The 22,668-nt window shown below is 44.6% G+C and overlaps 1 protein-coding gene across 2 annotated transcripts in view; it reads right to left on the bottom strand.

The window, feature by feature from the left end:
• KAZN (kazrin, periplakin interacting protein) overlaps nucleotides 1-22,668 on the bottom strand; it is a 1,256,655-nt gene that overhangs the window by 557,040 nt on the left and 676,947 nt on the right. The gene's annotated exons all lie outside the window — the stretch shown is intronic.

Below are 22,668 nucleotides of genomic sequence, written 5' to 3'. Positions count from 1 at the left end.
CCAGCTATAGCATTCCTTTAAACCAAAGCCGAATCCAGAGCAAGACCCTAGGTCTTTTCCATTCTATGAAAGCTGAGATGGGAGAAAGCTTCGGAAGAAAAGTTGGAAGCTGGCAGAAGTTTTTTCATGAGATTTAAGAAAAGAAGACATTTTGTGTAACATAAAAGTTCAAGGTGAAGCAGCAAGTGCTGATGGAGAAGCTGCAGCAAGTTATCCAGAAGATCCAGCCTAAGATCGTTAATGAAGGTGGCTATGCTAAACAACAGATTTTCAGTGTAGATAAAATAGCTTTCTATTGGAAAAAGATGTCATTTAGGATTTTCATAACTAGATAAGAGAAATTAATGCCTGGCTTTAAAGCTTCAAAGGACAGGCTGACTCTCTTGCTAGGATCTAATGCAGCTGGTGACTTTAAATTGAAGCCAATACTAATTTCTATTCCAAATATCCTAGAGCCCTTAAGACTTATGCTAAATCTGCTCTCAATAAATGGAACAACAAAGCCTGAATGACAGCATATCTGCAGATAGCATCGTTTACTGAATATTTTAAGCACATTGTTGAGACCTACTGCTCAGAAAATAAGATTCCTCTCAAAATATTACTGGTCATTGACAAGCCACCTAGCCATTCAGGAGCTTTGATGGAGACATACAGGGAGATTAATGTTATTTTCATACCTGCTAACACAGTATCCTTTCTGCAGCTTGTGGATCAAAGAGTAATTTTGACTTTCAAGTCTTATTACAGTTATTATGTATTAATTAACACGTTTCATAGGTTATAGATGCCATTCATAGTAATTCCTCTGATGGACCTAAGTAAAGTAAATTGAAACCCTTCTGGAAAGGAATAAATATGCTAGATATCATTAAAAACATTCATAATTCACAGGAGAAGGTAAAAATATCAACAAATATCAATATTAATTTGATTAAAGTTTGGAAGAAGTTGATTCCAACCCTCATGAATTACTTTGAAGAATTTAAGATGTCAGTGGAAGAAGTAACTGCAGATGTGATCAAAATAGCAAGAGAGCTACAATTAGAAGTGGAGCCTAAAGATGTGAATTACTGGAATCTTATGATCAAACTTAAATGGATGAGGTGTTGCTTCTTACGGATGAACAAAGAAAGAGGCTTCTAGAGATGGAAACTACTCCTAGTTCAGATACTGTGAACATTGTTGAAATGACAAAGAATTTTGAATATTAAATAAATTTAGTTGATAAAGCAGCAGCAGGGTTTGAAGGGATGGACTCCAATTGTGAGAGGTTTTAACTTTTGGCAAATTGCAAACAGCATTGCATGCTACAGATAAATCTTTAATGACAGGAAGGATCAATCAGTGTGTCCAACTTCACTGTTGTCTTATTTTAAGAAATTGCCACAGCCACTCTAACCTTCAGCAGTCATCATCAGCACTGAAGCCAGATCCTCCAAAAGCAAAAAGATTACAGCTTGCTAAAGGCTTAGATGATCATTAGCATTTTTTGGCAATAGTTTTTTTTTTTTTTTTTTTTTTGAGATGGACTCTCACTCTGTCTCCAGGCTGGAGGGCAGTGGTGCAATCTCAGCTCACTGCAATCTCCGCCTCCCTGGTTCAAGTGATTCTCCTACCTCAGCTTCCCAAGTGGCACATACCACCACTACAGGCACCACTACAGGCACATACCACCGTGCCCAGCTAATTTTCGTATTTTTAATAGAGATGGGGTTTCGCCATGTTGGCCAGATGGTCTCGGTCTCTTGACCTCCTGAACTGCCCACCTCGGCCTTCCAAAGTGCTGGGATTACAGGCATGATAAGGTTGGTACATTGCTTCTTAGACTCATGCTATTGCACACTTAATAGACTATAGTATTGTGTACAGATAAATTTTATATGCACTGGGAAACTAACACTTTGTGTGATTTACTTTATTATGATACTCATGTTATTGTGGTGGTCTGGACCCGAACCTGCAATGTTTCCAAAGTATGCCTGCACAGCCTGGCTTCTGAGGAAGGGCAGGGTGGGAGAGAAAAGAATGCTACAATTAGGGAAGATACCTAGAGGTCTCCAACTGTGTGGGTCATGCTCTATTTCTCAAGCCAAGAGGTGGGCAGGCCAATGTTCTTTATTTTTTTATATACTTTTGACGTGTGCAAAGCTTCATAATAGTATTTTTCATTTCTCCTTCTCCACCCAAACCCTAAGTATCCAAATTCTCTTCCTGTACAAAAATAGTGTTGGAGAGAGGGATCCAAGATGGCCGATTAGGAGCAGCTCAGGATTGCAGCTCCCAATGAAAGGGCAGAGGGTGAGTGGACGCTGCATTTCCAGATGGATTTTTATTGCCCACAGACCAGGAGATTCCCAGGCAGAGGAGCCCCACGAGTCGCCAGCACGGCTGTTTTGGCTGGGGCGGCTGTTTTGGCCGGCGTGGCTCTTTGAGCACACCCTGGCACAGTGGTCCTCTATACAAAATACATGAGTCTGGGTGCCATTTTAGCTGGTGATTGGAGCTCTGGGAAGTGCAGAGGGTGAGTGGACACAGCATTTCCAGACGGATTTTTGTTGCCCACAGACCAGGAGATTGCCAGGCGGAGGAGCCCCATGGGTCACCAGCATGGCTGGTTTGGCCTGTGTGGCTGTTCTCTGTACAAAATACATGGGTCCGGGAACCCTTTTACCAGGCAATTGGTGCTCTGGGAAGGAAGAGTTGCCCATTCATCTGATTAAAAAGGGGACTGAAACAGGGAGCCAGCCCAGGAGATTCCCAAGCAAAAAAGCGCCGTGAATCTCAGTTCTGCTGTTTCAGCCAGCACAGTGGGTCACCGCAGGGGAAATCACATAGATCTCGACACTTTTTCAACAAGCAACTGGAACACCTGGGAGAGAGTGGACCATTCAACTAAAAAAAAAAGGTTCTGAGGCAGGGAGCCAGGTGATCAGGCTCGGCTGGTCCCACCCCCACACAAAAAAAAAACAGCAATTGGACATGCTGTGGGTTGGGAGTTTCACAGCAAGCACAGCTGAACCTAGGAAGGTCCAGCTCTGTGGGGGAGGGGTGTCCACCATTACCGAGGCACTCCACCACTATGGAGGTAGTCCACCATTGCTGAGGCAACCCGCCATTGCCGAGGCAACACACCATTACAGAGAGAGTCAACCATTACAGAGGTGGGCCACCATTGCTGAGGCAGTTCTAACTACACCCCTATAAACAGGACTGCAGGGAAGTTCACACAGCAGCTAGGCAGAGACCACAGCAGCTCAGTAAAGCCTCTGCAGGCAGACAGTGACTAGGCTGCCTCCTTGCTGGGCAGGGCAGCCCTGAAAAAAAGGCAGCAGCACAGTGAAAACTCATAAATAAAGCCCTAACTCCCCAGGACAGAGCACCTGGGAAGAAAACGGGTTTATGAGTTCTGCTGCAGCAGACTTAAACGTACTTGCCCAGCAGCTCTAAATGAACAATGGAGCTCACAGCTCAGCACTTGAGGTCCTATAAAGGACAGACTGTCTCCTCAAGCAGCTCCCTGACCCCCGTATATCCAAAGAGTCACCTCATAAAGGAGAGCTCAGACTAACATTTGGCAGGTATCCTTCTGGGACAAAGATAGCAGAAGAAGAAACTGGCAGCAACCCTTACTGTTCTGCAGCTGCTGCAGGTGATCCCCAGGCAAGCAGGGCCTGGAGTGGACCTTAGCAGTCCTACAGCAGAGAGGCCAGACTGTTAGAAGGAAGACTAAGAAACAGAAAGAAACAACTTCATCATCAACAAACTGGACATCCACTCAGAGACCCAATCTGAAAGTCAACAACTACAAAGATGACAGGTGGATAAATCCACAAAGATGGGAAGAAACCAGCACAAAAAGGATGAAAACACCTGAAACCAGAATGCCTCTCCTCCTACAAGGGATCACAACTCCTCACCAGCAAGGGAACAAGGCTGGATGGAGAATGAGTGTGATGAATTGACAGAATCAGGCTTCAGAAGGTGGGTAATAAGAAACTTCTGTGAGCTAAAAGAACATGTTCTAACCCAATGCAAAAAAAACTAAGAACCTTGAAAAAAGGTTTGATGAAATGCTAATGAGAATAGAAAACTTAGAGAAGAATATAAGTGAATTGATGGAGCTGAAAAACACAAGATGAGAACTTCGCGAAGCATGCACAAGTTTCAACAGCCGAATTGACCAAGCAGAAAAAAGGATATCAGAGGTCGAAGATTGACTCAATGAGATAAATGAGAAGGCAAGATTACAGAAAAAAGGGTAAAAAAAGAATAACAAAGTCTCCAAGAAATATGGGACTACGTGAAAAGACCTAATCTATGTTTGATAGGTGTACCTGAATGTGATGGACAGAATGAATCTAAGCTGGAAAATACCCTTCAGGATATTATCCAGGAAAACTTCCCCAACCTAGCAAGGCAGGACAATATTCAACTCCAGGAAATACCACCACAAAGATATTCCTCAAGAAGAGCACCCCCAAGGCACATAATCGTTAGATTCACCAGGGTTGAAATGAAGGAGAAAATGCTAAGGGCAGCCAGAGAGAAAGGTCAGGTTACCCACAAAGGGAATCCCATCGGACTCCTAGCAGACCTCTCAGCAGAAACCCTACAAGCCAGAAGAGAGTGGGGGCCAATATTCAACATCCTTGAGGAAAAGAACTTTCAACCCAGAATTTCATAACCAGCCAAACTAAGTTTCATAAGTGAAGGAAAAATAAAATCCTTTGCGAACAAGCAATTGCTCAGAGATTTCATCACCACCAGGCCTGCTTTACAAGAACTGCTGAAAGAGGCACTAAACATAGAAAGGAACAACCAGTACCAGCCACTCCAAAAACATACCAAATGGTAAAGAGCCAATGAGAGTTGAGAGTGAGGAAAAGCAAGGACTTGAGGGGGATGAGGGACTGGGAGTGATGGCTAAGCTTCTGACTTAGGCATGGAAGTAGTAGAGGCATCATCCATTGAGATAAACCTGGCAGGTTTGGAACAGCTTGGTAGAAATGCTGACTATTCAAGCCAGGAGTTTAGAAGACAGACCATGATAGAAGCATCTTGTGAACCATTATTCTCAAAGTGTGGTCTGGGGAAAGGTCCAACTGGAGTCTCTTGGGGTATGGGTTTATACCTCTTACTGGCCCACGCCATGGAGTCCCTGAATCAGAGACTCTGGGAGTGAGGCCGAGGAATCTTCATTCTTAACAAGCTCCACAGATGACCCTTGTGGGTTGTCACAGGAGAGCTCCAGGAGCCAGTGGTAACTGAATGCACTTGGTAGAAGGGCTGATCCAATTCTAACTGCAGGTAATTCTCACTGGATTGGGAGAACCTTATGGTTGGAAGCATTGGTGCTTAGAGCAGAAATTGTCCCCATCGGCAGACTTCACATCTGTGCAGGGAGCAGCCTCCTCTGACTCTTCAGGCAGCTGTGGGGGTGCCTTTGTCCTGATTTGACAGCTCATCCTGGTCCTCCTGTGCCTGACACTTAACAAACATGTTGAAGTGCCACTTGTAAGGCCTCTTAAATGATCCACAATGCTGTCTTCCACAAATCCCCTCAGAGATGATTTGTCTTAACTAAACACACCAGAGTGCTATGCAATCCAGTATTTGGCTTGCCCATCATTAAAGCAGCCTTCTCCTGCCTTCCATGGGAATCTCTGGAAGGCACTGCCATATGCACGTGTGGGAAGAATTAAAGCTCTTTCATTAATAAACATCTACTGTAAGTGATTGGAAAATAAACACAGGGCACTCCTTGCACTTAGTAACTGCTTAGTGAACATCTGCAGAAATAGCCTGCAACTATCCAACACCTGCAGAAATAGGTTGAAAAAATCCACATTTCACCATCTCATGGTTCTAATACTCATGAGACTGGAGAGAAATACATTCTGCTGAACACTTGCTGCTATTTCAGAGACTGAAAATCCCACAGAAGAAAAGTCAGCCAGAGAATCAGAGGATTTCAGAACTAGCTTAGGATATCAGTGAAAATCCACCACAATAGGTCTCAAGAACTATTACTACCTTGAAGAGACTACAGGTCTTTCAGAACCAATCTTGAAGTTTGCTAAGGTCTATACAGTCAAATTTATCTAGATGAGTCAAGCTACCAAAAGTCTACCATTTCAGAACCAGTATCAATTACCCAGAATATGAAAGCAAGCATACTTTTTTCATATCTCAAATATTGCAGATTGGTTTCCCTCCGCTTCTCTTACTGCTGGAATTTGGTCTCAGATGCTTTGACTCCCAGGCACTTGCTCACAACTAATTCACCATTTTCCAAATTAGACATTAGTAGCATGAACAGTTCCAAATTAGCTGGAAGATTTCAGTTTATTTGCCAAACAAACAGAATGGTAGTCGTGTGTCCTGGAGGGGTGGAAGCTCACCCAATAAAAGTTTAAGAGATTGCCACTTCCACTTGCCTGGTAAGTAATTCTGTGCCTTTGCTGGGTCCATCACCAGGGGCAGGCAAATGGGCCTGTTAGGCTCCTGGGGGTTTTTCAAAGGCCTTCTCTCTGGGGAGCCAGCCACTTTTCTTCAACTAGGAGGAATTTCAGGGGTTTTTGAAATTTCCTTTCTTTCTTTCTTTTTTTTTTTTTTTTTGAGACAGAGTTTTGCTCTTTTATGCGGGCTGGAGTGCAGTGGTGCAATCTTGGCTCACTGCAACCTTCCACTTCCTGGGTTCAAGCGATTCTCCTGCCTCAGACTTCCCAGTAGCTGGGATTCCAGACGCCTACCACCATGCCCAGCTAAGTTCTGTATTTTTAGTAGAGATGGGGTTTCACCATGTTGGCCAGGCTGGTCTCAAACTCCTGACCTCATGATCTACCTGCCTCGGCCTCCCAAAAAGTGCTAGGACTACAGGCCTGGGCCCGTGCTCAGCGAAACTTTCTACATTGGAAACCACAATTGTCTCCTCCCAGTATTGACTGTAACTCCAGCTTTCAGGATGTGAAAGTTTCCCACCTGCAACCACTGAGCTGTATTTCTGGTCACATGGTCCATCCCTTCCCAAAAGCTGATTGGTCCAAGGGTGAGCATTGGACCCAAAGTAGCCTCAAGCCAGAGTTGGGAAACAAGCCTTGCAATCATGATTTTCATCATCTTTCTGCCAGTCTCGGGTCTCTCATGTCCTTCCCAGCCCTCTTCAATGTCTCTCTGTCTCTTCTATCGCTTATCAACTGCACCATTAGCTAGACGTTATTGCAAAACCCCAGAATGGTCCCCTGTGGGAATATTCCCATTTCACTGGGAGTGTTTAATAGCTCAGTGATTCAGCCTTGAGCTGTTTGGACCCGTGAAGGGCACGTGACCCAGGGGCAGCCAAGCCACAGGCTTGTCACAGTGTATGGGAAACATGGTTTCAGAGTTTTTCCCAGAAAGGCTGATGATGCCGATGGAACCAAACGAGTGCTCCCTCCAGAGTGAGCACTCAGGAGTTGATGTAGAGAGGAGCTTAGGCAGGAAGGGCTTGTGTGAATGGTGGGACGCTGATACGGACAGCCACACACTTCTCTTCCTGTTGGGGCAACATAGTATACCTGAAGCCAGAACTGTCTTGGGTACCATCCACCTTCCTGCTCCTGCCATTTCAGATGTGAGGCCAGGCTGTGTTAGTTCTACTTACCCATTACCTGAGATAACAACCAGAAAGCCAAACCCAATATGGAACCCCCTCTCTCCCCTCCCTTTGTCTTCTCTTCCCCCTCTCCGATTTTTCTTCTTCTTCCTCTTCCCTGTCTTCTCCTTCTTCACATCATCATCACCACCACCACCCTTATTTAATGGGCACTCGTCTTGTGCCAGGCACTGTCAAAAGCAGTGTATGTCCTTGAGCGTGCAATCCTCACAACAACTTCTCAGGTAGGTATTATTATTACTATTATTTCGAGATAGAGTCTCGCTCTGGAGCTCAGGCCGGAGTGCAGTGGTATGATCTCGGCTCACTGCAACCTCTGTTTCCTGGGTTCAAGTGATTCTCCTGCCTTAGCCTTCCAAATAGCTGGGATTACAGGCTCATACCAGCACGCTTGGCCAATTTTTGTGTTTTCATAGAGACAGAGTTTCATCACGTTGGCCAGGCTGGTCTTGAACTCCTGACCTCAAGTGATCCCCTCACCTCACAGGTAGATATTATTATTGAAGGGATCAGAATTTGAACGCAGGCCATCTGACTCTGGGTCTGGACATCCTCATGCCTCCCTTACAGTCTGATCCTGTCAGAGCTTTAAAGGACGGCTGTGGTCATATCCTTACTAATTGTCATACTTTGGGATTTTATAGACCAATAAAAAAATAAATAAGCAGGGAGGGTGGATATGGGGTGGCCAGCTTCTTATTTCAAGAAAGGACAGTAAGAATGTTAAAATGAACGATGTCCTTTACCTTCACCAAAGAAAGGCCACTCACCACAAAAAGAGAAAGGAAGACATAACCTCAGAATAAAGTACAGAACTTTGAACTGAATAAGTCAGGCATTATGAAAAACTCACTCACTGTTGACTTATTTTTCTAATTTTGCTGCATAGCAATTAAAATGTGGCCCTGCAGCAGCCCTGGCTCTTGGACTGGTGGGTGTCACTGGCTCTCCTCCAATTCTCACATTGTTTCTAAGGAAACAGAGGCCTGGGCAGGGCAAGTGACTTCATCAAGGTCACATGAGGAGTTGCACACAGATTTGGAACTTGGTTTCAGGTCATTTGACTCCTTTGGATGAAGGGCATTATTTCTGGGTTGTGGGTAGGGTGGAGACAGTGGGGGATCCTTACCTCTAAATAGGGAAGGACTGAAACTCTGCAATGTGCTTTATGAGCCCCCAATGTAAATGGATTGAGCCTCAGGAATGCAGTCTGGTCTTGGGAATTTACAGCATCTTCTTGGTCTACTGGCCTGTTTCAATTCTCACAATCAAATTGAAAGGCAGATAAGTCTGCTGTCATTTTAAAGATGGAGCAACTGTGGCACAGAGGAGTTACGGGCCACTTGCTCCAGATCACAACATCAGTGGCTCGAAGGCAGTTTTCTCAGAGGTACCAGAACTGGCCATCCTAAAGGACAGACTGAGACCTGTATTCTGGGGATGGAACGTCATTAACTCATGTCCAACTGGGTATTTCTTTTCCTCTGCGTGTTAGGGGGAAAGGCCCTTTAGTTGGTGAATTATTCATTCAACATGCATTTGCTGTCAAACACCTTTATGATAGCTATGCTTCCTTTGTCTTCTTCCAGCACTAGAAGGGCCAACTCTACACACCCAGTTTCCTGCTACCCTCCCCCAAGGCTCAGCTCAGCTTATTGGAATGTAAAACCCAAGGGACTCATTTGGGACAATAAGATCCCTTTTGAGCCAAGAGATTTGAAAGGAAACTCCAGCGTATATCAGGTGCTTGAGCTAAAAGCTCACTTATCCTTGGGTCACATTTCATTGAATTGGAGCTAGAGCAACCATTTGGGGCTATGGACTAGATAAAAGGGCAGAGGAGGCAGAGAGAAGGTGAGAGGAGAGGAGGAAAGAAGAGAAGGGTGAAATGAAGAAAGGAGAGAGACTCCTGATTCTCATGCCCTTTGAGACTTCGGATGCCTTTTATAAGCCCCACTTTTATCTTGGGCTCATTTGAGTGAATTTCTGTTCTGTGCAACAAAAATATGCTTAACCAGAACAGCGTACCCTAGACCTAGATACTCTAGGTTAGATGATGGAATACAGAGATGTAGATCAAAGCCCATTAAGAAGTTCACATCCCAGCATGGGGCAGAAGACAGTTCCTTCCCCTATGCAAACACTCACAAGCCCACATGCTACTGTATATACCTGATACTCTTTTATACTGAAGATGGAGGCTCTGAGACCACCACACCCCCGCCCCTCGCCAGCCAAATATCTGACCAAGAAAGGGTGTTCAAAAAGAGTAAGAAATTGGATGTGCCCAGTTGAGAAAGCCAATAACACCAATAACACCAATTTGTATTTATCACAATGGCTGGCTCATCCAAGGATCTCCCAAGAAACGTGCATCCTTGCTAAGCTCCTTGGAGGTAAATGAGTGACAAGCAATCAAAATGAAAAGATGTTGTTTACTTGCTTCTGGGGAGGTTGCACGATCCTGACACACACACGTTATTGGTACTTGCAGCTGTGTCCAGCTGCTCCATTTACCTTCTCAGTTTTGCTGGTGGTAGCTCATTTTAGTGACTAGTGTAACAAGACGATAGAATGGCACTGGTCCTATTGTAGGATCATTACTGAAAACAACCGAGGACAAGTTCTTCAGCTTCAAAGAGAGGGGCTGGTCAATGGTTGTCAATGTGTCACCCAGGCTAGAGTGCAAGTGGTATAATCTTAGCTCACTGCGGAATTTAGTAAGGGGAGGCTGGCACTGTTTTATGTTAATCATAAAACATAGAACTTGGAAATAAGAAGAGATTCTTTCTTTCTGATGTTGGTATGTTATCACAAGAGGGGCACTATGGTCTGGGGAGACTGCTTTCCCCCTTGGACATCAGAGATTGGTGGCTCTCACATCGGCCCACGCTAAATCTGCGAAGGTGTTTGGGGTCTTCTAAATGGAGGGGTTTTATGAAGGTCAGTAGTATTATTGGTGCACTTCCTGGTCTTGTATTTTGGAGCCAACCAGTCACCTACTATTGAATTCCAGGCTCTGTACCAGGAGGTGGGAATATAAATATTAATCAGACAAGCAGCATCACTTTCTGCCTTCATGAAACTCACTGTTGAGGGCAGGAGCTGAAAACAGGTAGTTTTAGTGGTGGAGAGGGCTGTGCACCCTTTGAATTTTTGTTGTTGTTGTTGTTGAGATGAAGTTTCACTCTGTCACCCAGGCTGGAGCGCAGTGGCACAATCTTGGCTCACTGCAACCTCGGCCTCCTGGATTCAAGTGATTCTCTTGCCTCAGCCTCCCCACCAACATGCCCAGCTAACTTTTGTATTTTTAGTAGAGATGGGGTTTCACCATGTTGGCTAGGCTGGTCTCAAACTCCTGACCTCAGATGATCCGCCCATGTCAGCCTCCCAAAGTGCTGGGATTATAGGAGTGAGCCACCACGCCCAGCCTGGATTTTTTTTAAAGTAGCCCTTAGGGTGCTTTGAAAACCTGGAAGACCTGCCCACAGACAATGCAGGGCCCCATCTTCTCATGGCCATGGTCAGTTGGCACCGACAAAAAGCTGCTTCCTCTAATTGGAAAGTACCCTTCATCCCCATGGCCCTCACCAAGGCTATCTGTCACATGATGGTCACATGCTTGTCCTTTTTAGCTTATGGTAGAAAAGTATTTCCTTGTATCCTTGTCCTTATAAAAAGTAGGGAAACAAAATGCAGACCAAAAGGACCACAATTGTTGAAATGTTAAAATAAAAATGGCAGAGGACCTGTGTCAGTTAATTTTATGTGTCAAATTGACTGGGCCACAGGGTGCCCAGATATTTGGTCCAATATTATTCTGGATATTTCTGTGAGGATGTTTGTTGGAGGAGATTAACATTTATGTTGGTGGACTTTCAGTAAAGCAGATAATGTGGGTGGGCTTCATCCAACCAGTTGAAGGCCTCGGTAGCACAAAACTACTGACCCTTCTCTGAGGGAAAGAGAGTTCTTCCTGCCTGATGGCCTTTGAGCTGGGACATTAATTTTTTCCTCCTACCTCTGGACTCGAACTGAAACATTGGCTCTTTCTGGGTCTTGACCCCGATGGTCTTCATTCTGGATCTACGCCATGGGCTCTCCCATGGGTTTCCAGCTTGCCAACTCACCTTGCAGATCTTGAGAGTTGCAAGCTTCCTTGGTCATGGGTGCCAATTTCTTTTTTTCCTTTTTTTTGTTTTTGTTTTTGTTTTTGTTTTTGTTTTTGAGATGGAGTATCCCTCTGTCACCAGGCTGGAGTGCAGTGGCACAATCTCAACTCACTGCAACCTCCACCTCCGAGGTTCAAGCAATTCTCTTGCCTCTTGCCTCAGCCTCCCAAGTAGCTGGGGTTACAGGTGTGCACCACCATGCCCAGCTAATTTCTGTATGTTTAGTAAAGATGGGGTTTCACCGTGCTGGCCAAGATGATCTCAATCTCTTGACCTCGTTATCTGCCTGCCTTGGCCTACCAAAGTGCTGGGATTACCCAGAGTGAGCCAATTTCTTACAACAAATCTCTCTCTCTCTCTCTTTCTCTCCCTCTCTCTCTCTCTCTCTCTCTCTCACACACACACACACACACACACACACACACACACCCTATTGGTTTTGTTTCTCTGGAGAACCCTAACACAGGCCAAATTTCTTCGGGAAGCTAAATACTATCTTTTATATATTTATAAATATTATTTATGTTTATGACAAATATATTTATATTCAATGTGAAAAATGTGCCTATGCCAGCTTCTCTGACACCTGTGCTGTTCTCTTATTTTTATCATGTATTTGGCACTTATGGATATTGGAGACTTTGATTTTTAGTCCAGGTACTTCGAAGATTTTTCCTCTAACTGGTATCCACTTAAATAGTTGGAATACACAGAAGAGTTTTTAAAAAATAGCTTGGATTTAATGAATGCACAAAGGTTTGGCCACTGGTCAGTGCAGGTGTCTGCCATATTTCCCATTTCCAAATGAATGCTGTTACCGGGTGTTGGGGATGATTTAAGAATCACTTGAATTTTTTTTTATATCATATTTTCCCTGCAGTCTGCTAAAATCTTGACTTTACTATTTGCCCATGGTGTTTCTGTGTTTGTTGGTCCTGGGGCAGATTCCATTTTTTTCTTCCCGTGCTATTTCTTGTGTAGCTTTATTTTGCTGGGTGGATTATTTGTAGACTGAGGCATCCCTAGGAAACTCCCATAGCCACCTGCTGCTCTTGAGCACAAAATGAATTATTTTAGCTTCCAAATGGTCTGCCATTTATTGCTTTCTCAATTTGGTGACAAACTGTTCTTTTTTTGTGTGTGTGAGACAGAGTCTTGCTCTGTCACCCAATAAGAGTGCAAGTGGTATAATCTCAGCTCACTGCAACCTCCATCTCCCGGGTTCAAGGAATTCTCCTGCCTCAGCCTCCTGAATAGCTGGGATTATAGGCGCCTGCCACTGTGCCAGCTAATTTTTGTATTTTCAGTAGAGACAGGATTTCACCATCTTAGCCAAGCTGGTCTCGAACTCCTGACCTCGTGATCCTCCCACCTCATCCTCCCAAATTGCTGGGATTACTGGCATGAGCCACCGCGACTGACCATTCCCTCTTCTTAGAGATGGAGAATCTCAGATCAAGAAGAGAGCAGAGCAGAGGGGATCCCTTAAGGTTATGGTAATGATAAGAGGAAGATATCTATGGGAATTCTTACATGAATGGTTACTTACTTGACAATGAACAACTGTCAATTTGGAAAAAACAGAATACAAACTGAGAAAAACATCCAAGAGAAAAAAAATGTCTTTTTTTTTTTTTTTTTTTAATGGAAGTGTGGAAAGAAGGAGCTGGAAAATTCATCCTCGGTGACTGGCTTGAGGATACAAATTTCTAGCTCCATACCTCCATGAGTCCCCATCTAAATATTTAATTTTCATGTACTTATGAATGAATGCTGTTCTGTGCTTAAGAACTGCTCTTCCCCCGAAGAGAGTCCCCTAGCTTGTAGCATTTGCCAATTTCTGTGGTAGACTCCTACTGTGTCTGATTCCAGGTAAACAATGTTATCACTGAATGGGGAGCTGGGAAACCACACAGGCTGTTGCCCTGTGATGTAATTGTTTTTGCATGTGTACTGTTCGGAGGACACCTAAATCTTGATTTCAAGGCAGCTTATCCAGTCTCTGTAGATATAACGCCTCATAAGAAGTAAAGGTGGCCCAGGTGAGTGGCTCACACCTGTAATCCCAAAACTTTGGGAAGTTGAGGTAGGTGAATCACGAGGTCAGGAATTTGAGACCAGCCTGGCCAACATGGTGAAAGCTCATTTCTACTAAAACTAAAAACAATTAGCTGGGTGTAGTGGCTGGTGCCTGTAATCCCAGCTACTCGAGAGGCAGAGGTTGCAGTGAGCTGAGATCACACCACTGCACTCCAGCACACCACTGCACTCCAGCCTGGGCCACATATTGAGACTCCATCTCAAATAAATAAATAAATAAATAAATAAATGTAAGGGGCAAACCTATTAAAAAAAAAGTTAGAGGCAAGCCTATTCCCCACATCAAACACCTTTGTACAGACTCCTGGGTCAGCTGACTAGTTAGTCAACAAACACTGATGGGCACCTACTCTGTCTGGTCTTGGGTAAGGCACTGTGGATTCAAGAATGGCTAGCAAGCAGAAGCCCGCAGAATCCTGTATCTCACAGCTGAGTTATCTGCCCTTTTGTCACTAGCTAGCTTTATGAAATAAAGCAAATGACTCTAAAATGCCTGGGGATCTTTTCTTTCCTTCCAGTGAAGATTTATAACCACAACTTTCCTACACAGCATTTTGATCTCCAGGGATGTCAAAAATATTCCCATTTTTGAAACATCTTGAAATGTAGATTCAATGTTGTTTCCAAAGTAAAGCTACTTCTTACGGCACCTTTAAGAGTGGAGGCATTTCCCATCAAACTAAACAAAATGCTGAGAAACTGCAACTGTAGAAAGCTTGGAGATCTCATATTTATGCCTTTTACTGGGCAAATGTGCCAATGGCAAATAACTATTACTGTAATTGCTAAATGCCCCTTTTGCCTATTGTTCTACACTGGTATTGTTGAAAGGGTGCATGTTAGATAAAGCAACTATAAGTTTCCTTTAAATGAAACTCTTTAGAGTGCAGATGTGCTGAGCAAGCTCTGCATCCCATTCAATTGCTATTTGAAAGGGAGACTTCCATCCTTGGGGTAAAGACACAGTGTAAACACACTTGTCGGTTGTGACAGCAACTAGGAGACCCAAGCCTAGAACTCTTGGAGAGGTGTTTGATGACAACCCCTCCATGGCTGTAACCGTAACCATTAACTTGTCCTTTGGAATCTTAGCTCTAAAAGAAGCTAAGGAACTCTTACTGGAACAGGGTTGGCTGTGGGAGCACTGGACTTGCCCATTAAATGTGTTTGAAGAAACAACGTTTTGGTTTGTGAAGTACCGGGATGGTTTGTGAAGTACCAGGATGGTTTGTGACTTGACATTGGTGTATGAATATTGATTGGCAATAATGATCTGTTTTCATAGGGAAGATTTAGAGGGTCTGGGAAAGCAGGAGAGGATTTCTCCCAGATAACTCAATTTGGAGAAGAGATGATAGTTTTGATCTTAATTTTATCTGCTAATGAAAACGTGGACTCCAATTCAGATTTTTCTAGAGATCTTAAGAACTGGATTACTATCTCTAAGATGCTTTCCTCTAAATTGCCTCTGTCTCTTTCAGATCATATCTGTTATAAGGGTTTGGAAATGATGATGTTGAGGGGGGATAATGGCTGTCGAAAGTTTCAAAGGGGACATGTATGTAGGATGAGTTTATCTTGCCAGATTCTTCCTGATTTGGCTTAAAGGAGAGGGAAATGAGAAGTGAAATTTTGACACATTTCCTAGGAGATGATGTTTCCTTCCATCACGGGCAGCTAAATGTATCTGGTGTGAACCCAAGGCCTTCTGGGACTGAGCTGTGAACTGACTGCAGGCGGGGATGCCTGGGTGATACAGGGGTGCAGTTCAAGCCCCCAGCTCTGCCCAGGCTCAGTGCATTTTGCTGCTGGATTTGTGTGGCTGTAGGTGGAGATAGTACTAGCTAAAGACCAACTTTCATTGGGTGCTTCCTGTACACCACTTCGTATCTCCCCACATCACCATGTTTATTCCCCCTGAGAACCCAGTGGCAAGAGTTATAGAAATGAGATGACCAAGGCTCAGAGGGGTGAACTGACTTCCCCGAGTTCCTCAGCTAGGGAGGGCCAGCGCTGGGACGCAGCTGAGGTCTGCCTAGCTCCCATAATAGCCCTGCTCCTAATCACCCCTCTACATTCTCTTATTCCCAGAAGCTTGGGTTTGGCACTTTTGCAAGGGCATGGCTGAGTGGTGTCGTCCTTAGTTACACACTGGAATCACAGGGGGATGCTTTTTTAAACATGCCAATGCCTGGGACCTACGCTGGACTGATTAAACCTTTCAGAGGTGAAACCCAGGATCGGTCATTTCAAAACACTCCACCACGAGAGTCTGATGTTTGACCAGGCGTGTCCGTTGCTGCCCTAGCGCTGGACGACCACCCAGTGGTTGTGAGGTGATGCTTGGATTTAAGCCCCAGCATTCCAGATGGGCAATCATGCCAAGCCGTGGTACTTGGGAGCCCCAAGCCCGAGAGGGGGTTTCAGATAATTGACAGCCCAGATAAGCTCTCCCGCTGAGCAGCAACGGGGCACCTTCGTTCACTGCATGGCCCTGGTCCGGCCATGTCCATGCATTGAGACTAAGTTTTCCCATCTGAAAAATGGAATTTGTACCCTCTCCCTTACAGAGTTCTAAGGCTAAGGTCATACATTGGTGACTAAGGACTGGCCTGGGCCACTAACATGCTGAGTTTCACTTGCACAAGGCTGAACATGGTTTTGAATTAGTTACCAAGATTTAAGAATCAGGAGATTGCACATCAAAATCTGTTTTGTTTTTGTTTTTGTTTTTGAGACAGAGTCTCCCTCTCTCCCAGGCTGGAGTGCAGTGGCACCATCTCAACTCACTGCAGCCTCTACCTCCCAGGTACAAGCAATTCTCTGGCCTCAGTCTTCAGAGTAGCTGGGATTACAAGCATGCACCACCATGCCCGGGTAATTTTTTGTACTTTCAGTAGAGACAGGGTTTTGCTCTATTGGCCAGGCTGGTCTCAAACTCCTGGCTTCCAGTGATCTGCCCGCCTCAGCCTCCCAGAATGCTGGGATTACAGGCGTGAGTCAACGCACCCAGCCTATATTTGCAGTTTGTCTTGGAAAACCAGAGGCATGCCTCTGAGCCTCAGTTTCCCCATCTCTATAATGGGGTCTGTGGTTCTGATGGGCACGGCTAGTTGTGCTGAGCCTTAGCTTCCTGTCTGATGGGCTGCAGGTGCCCCAGTCCGCTGTGGCCCATCCGAGTCCCCTGCTGTCCCCGCCAGCCTTACTGTCTCACACCAGCTAGAGTCGCTCATTTCTATTCCTGAACTGGCTCTAGAGCCATGCAAATTAATGACCCCTAGTGAGCACTAAATTAGATAATATACTTTAAAATGCTTAACCCATTGCCTGAATCATGGTAAATTGGCTATAAAGGGAAATCCTTCTTACCTGTATTTTATGATTACTATTGTGCTCTTTTGCTCAGCTATTGCCTGAGTCCAGCCGCTCACCCTCTTGGAATGCTATGCCTAGGCTTGCCTGGGGGAATTCATGGGGGTCTCCTTCAGCTTTTGTGACGGGAGGAGAGAACCTCTTCTCCTTTGAACACAGCACAACCTCCCCCAGACCCAGCTGCCACACACCAATCCCGAGTTTCCACCAGAAAATACAAGGAGCGGTTTCCCTGGCAACCCCCAAGTTGCAGCTTCAGGTTGGCACACTCTACAGTTGGAATCAGAGCTGCCGGTTGCCGGAAGGGGAGCTGTGGTGTGGAGGGCAGGGATCTGGGCCTGGGAGGCAGCTGCCCTCCTCCCTGCAGGTGGCTCCTGGCCCTCCTGCTTGGGCCACTCTCCTTACACCCTGGCAAGCTGCAGGGAGGCTCTGCCAGCCGGATTTTCTGTAATAGAAGCGAACTGCCCAGGATCTCGGGAGGATGGTGGCAAAAGGAGAGATGCTGTTCATTTTGAGAAACTCTGCTCTGCTTCTTGGGCTGAAAGCATTCATCTATCCTTTAAACTATTTCTAGGTTAAAAGGGTGAATTATATTTTAGGGGCACCCAAGGAATAATTAGGATTCTCAGCTTTGAACCAAGTCCTAGAAATCTTGGTCAAGGACACTCAGACATATTGGTAGCATTAAGAAAAAAATAAAGGAAGAAAAAGAAGAGAGAGAGAGAGACTTTAACAATCTCTGACGGTAATGAGTAGAGAAGAGAACGTGACATCAGGCTGCCTTTTCATCCCACGGGGCCAAGGAGGGATGAGAAGGATTTCAGGTAGCCATTAATTCTTTTCCTAATTCCCCTGTGGATTATACCCATGCTGCCTTCCTCTGGTAATTACCCACTCAGTGGTTCAACATTGCTAGTGAAAGGCTTTGCTGTTTCTGCTGGGGTTTGAGCGTGAAGACCAGGCTGGGAGGCTTAGATGTCTCAAACCTGCGAATCGCTCCACCTCACTCCCTTTACCTGCTGACTCGCCAATATCTCAAGCCAGGCCACTATTAACATATCGGAGGCCTTGACCTAGAAAGGAATGAACACGTGGAGCAGATAACATGACTACACAGTTGGTATAGAGGTGCTGTATTATTTGTAACCAACCAGCCAACAGATATTTATTGAGTAGCTTTGTACCAGGTCTGGTGTGCACACAAATTGCACAGCGCTTAGCATCTTTACAGAACATTAGATTTGTGTTGAGCCTAGCTGCATAGAGATGTCCCAAATCCTCTACGGGAGTTTAATTGGGTTCTTCCCATTCTAGGGAGCTGTGCAAAGTTTTATTATATGAGAGGAGCGCTACATCAGTAACTGCTCCTCATAGCAAGGAAGAGGAGAAGGCGAATAATTTTCCCTGTGATCTGCTCCCTCCCACCCTAATTAGCAGTGCAGGTGAAATCTATCCATATGTGTCCATGCAGAGGTGAGCTTAGTGAATGCTGATGGGGCAGTGAGTCTGAAGTTGACTTCCAGGGCCTAGCAGGGCTGAGGGGTTGCGATCTATGGGGCTGCACGTTTGCATATCTGTACTATATGTAACATAATGACCATTCAGATTCATGTGTTTCTATTTGCATTTTAATTTTTAAGCAGCCCATTTGTTGGATAATCTTTCTGGGAAGCAGAGAAGTGTGAACAAAGCAGCTGGGATAGAGGAGAGGAGAATGCTTTTTAAGGATTGAGGGGAGACTGCTGGGGAGGACAGTGTCTGGGGAGAGAGCTGGGGACGGGGTGGTTCACGGTTCATGGGGATTGGGTATGGAAAGGGAGTACTGTCTCCTTGGTTTGGGGGTCTGCCTGGCTGAAGAATTTCAATCTGATCCTGAGGGTTGTGTCTGGATAAGCAGGAGTAGGTGTAGGGGTGGGGGTGGTGGGGAGGAGAGAGTGAGAGAGAGAGAGAGAGAGAGAGAAAGAGAGAGAGAGAGAGAGAGAGAGAGAGAGAGAGAGAGAGAGAGAGAGAGGAAGGGCAGGGAACTTAGGTTGTTTAGTTGTTTAGGTTTTGTCTGTTGCTAATTAACTTATTCTTTAAAAAAAAAAAAACAAATTTTCCTAGCCTAAAGTAGACCCTCCTTTGAGCAGGAATAGTAAGTTGTACCCACTGTTGGCTCTGGCATTCTGGGAAGAAACACAATAATATAAAATTTAAGAAATGGATTCACTCATTCCCTCCACTCCAGCCACACTGACCTTGCAGACGCGTGCCAGTATTTCTGCGGCCTGCCTTTGCTGATCTCTCACCTGGAACCTTTTCACCTGGCTGCCTTCTGGACCCACAGCTGTCAGGTCAAATATCTTGATTATCTTTGGCTAATTTCCCACCCCCCCCCATTCCGTTCTCTTTTGTATTCCTGTGTTTCATTTTCTTCCTAGCATCTCCACCTCTTTGAAATCGTGTTTGTTTTCTTGTTGATTGTATGTCTTCCCATTAAATGTGAATTTCATGAGCATAGAGAACTGGTTTTGCTTGTTCACATCTACATTGCCAGATCCTAGGCAGTGCCCAGCACAAATAAGTCTAAGTAAACATGAATAGAATGAGAGTGGATCCCTCTAGGTAACAGATGTGCATACATGGGAAGGTAGTCAACGGAACCATAAACTAAATTAATAGCAGAAGGGACTCCCATTTTGAATCTGAAAACCTTTCCACTACAAAACATCTAGAAATGTTGGACAATATATACCAAACATCCCCTCACACGCTTCACTGAACTTGCAAAAAAGTAAGGGAACTCTCTAGGAACCAAAAATAAGGAAACAGAAAACCAGAGTGACGAACGGAGGCCAAGGCCATGGCTGTTGAGGAAGCTGGCAATCATAGTATTAAGAGGCTTGGTTTTTAGTGCAGACAGGATACAGGCCTTGTGCCTATCCCTGGTGGGAAGACCCAACTGAGGCCACTGCCCAAAGCTGCGATTCTGGAAGAGTTGCCAATCATGGGAGGAAAGTTACCCGTTGTCCAAGGAAAGTAGCAAGTTCCTTGTTCTGAATAAAAAAAAGTTGCGGCCAGGGGTGGTGGCTCACGTCTGTAATCCCAGCACTTTGGGAGGCCGAGGTGGGCGGATCATGAGGTCAGGAGATTGAGATCATCCTGGTTAACATGGTGAAACCCCGTCTCTACTAAAAATACAAAAAATTAACTGGGCTTCATGGCACATGCCTGTAGTCCCAGCTACCTGAGAGGCTGAGTCAGGAGAATCGCTTGAACCCAGGAGGTGGAGATTGCAGTGAGCCCAGATCGTGCCACTGCATTCCAGCCTGGGTGACAGAGCAAGACTCCGTCTCAAAAAAATAAAATAAAATAAAATTTTAAAAATAATAATAAAAAAAGAAGAGTTACTTGGAGAACTCCTAACCACAGTGTGTCTGTTCATAAGTTTGGGTCCATCACCCATGTTGGTCCTGGAAACCTCAGGATGAGACATGAACACAAAGCAATCTCTGGCCGATGGCATCCTGTGTCTGAGCCCCAGGTATGGATAAAGGGGGCCCCAGAAGTTTTCTTCTGACAAAGTTTGGTCTTTTATTTGGGAAGGGACTTCCTCTCAAAAGACTTAAACCAAGATTCCATTGGCCAGAACTGTTTCCTATGCACCCGCCCTCTCCCAGCTGCAAGGAGACTGTGGGGTGAGTATTTTTAGCCGGGCACAGTACAGAGGGTAGAATTCTGGATTCTGCGAAGGAGAAAGGAGGGGCGTGGACAATTGCTAAGCAGCTGGTGTTGTCAGACCCCAGGTCCAAGAAAGAAACTAAAACAACATGATAATATGATTATTTACACAGAAGACTTCAAAGGCTCGACCAAAAAATTATTAGAATTAATAAGGGAAATCAGCATGTATGCTCTTTTATAAGATCAGTATACAAAAATTAATTGCCTTCCTATAGACAGGCAACTGTTTAGGATAGCCACAGAAACACTAACGTGTCTAGGAATAAATTAAGTAAAATATATGCAAGCCAGTTAGGGATAAAATTATAAATTTATTCAAAGACATAAAATTAGACTTCAGCGGAGAGACTGATCATGTTCATGGATGGAAAACATCAATAGCATAAAGATAAAAGGAGCTAATATCTCAACACCCAACAATTCCATGCCTGTTTAATGCCTTAGAGGTCCCTCACATGTATACTACAGATACTGAAGGAATATTCACAGCAGGTTGTTTTAATGGTGGGAGAGAATATTCTCAGCAAGGGAATATAAGTCAAGTCGGTGTATTCATCCAATGAAATAATCTGTAATAGTGAGAATGAATGAACTGCAGCCAATGTGCTTATAAGGATGGGTTTTGGAACAGAATATTGAGCTTAGAAATAAGTCACAGAAGGAAACATGCAGTATTATTCCACTTATATATTCAAGATATGTAAAATAGAATTATATATTGTTTAGAGACATAAACATACGTGGTGAACTGATAAAGAAATGCGTGGAGGCCAGGCGCAGTGGCTCACGCCTGTAATCCCAGCACTTTTGGAGGCAGAGGTGGGAAGATCACCTGAGGTCAGGAGTTCGAGACCTGCCTGGGCTACATGGTGAAACCCCATCTCTACTAAAAGTACAAAAATTTGCCAGGCATGGTGGTGGGTGTCTGTAGTCCCAGCTACTTGGGAGGCTGAGGTAGGAGAATCGCTTGAACCTGGGAGGCAGTGATTACAGTGAGCCAAGATCGTGCCACTGCACTCCAGTCTGGGAGACAGAGCAAGACTGTCTCAAAAAAATTGCATGGAGATGAAAAGCACTGAATTCAGGGTAGAGGTTACTTTTGGGGGTCGTGTGCCAAGAAGGGGGATGATCTTGGTGGTGAGGGTCATTGAGAAACTTTAAATGTATTCCCAGTGTTTTAGATCAAGCCTGTATAATCAGTAGCCCGTGGGCAAAGTCCGGGATGGCTTTGAATGCTGTCCAACACAAATTCGTAAATTTTCTTAAAACACTATGAGATTATTTTTTGCAATTTGCATTTATTTATTTATTTGAGCTAATCACCTATTGTTAGTGTATTTTACGTGTGGCTCAAGACAATTCTTCCTCTTCCAATGTGGCCCAGGGAAGCCAAAAAATTAGACACCCCTGTTTTAGATCCTAACTTTGGTAGTGGCTTCATGGATTGTCATTGTGGTATTCTTTGTGCATATTTTGTAAATGTGAGTTATTTTTAAATGAATTTGTAAAACCTTAACATTAAAAAAATGTATCAGGGAAACTTGTTTTGATTCATGTCATCGATTTACAAACAAGTTCCAGTTTAAAGAAGTTTTAAAGATGATCTGGGGCCGGGCACGGTGGCTCAAGCCTGTAATCCCAGCA

The sequence above is a fragment of the Saimiri boliviensis genome, chromosome 11 (genome assembly GCF_048565385.1).
Source record: "Saimiri boliviensis isolate mSaiBol1 chromosome 11, mSaiBol1.pri, whole genome shotgun sequence".
In the NCBI taxonomy this organism is placed as follows: domain Eukaryota; kingdom Metazoa; phylum Chordata; class Mammalia; order Primates; family Cebidae; genus Saimiri; species Saimiri boliviensis.
Note: the sequence above shows the minus strand (reverse complement) of the source record. Positions and strands in the feature narration are given on the sequence as shown.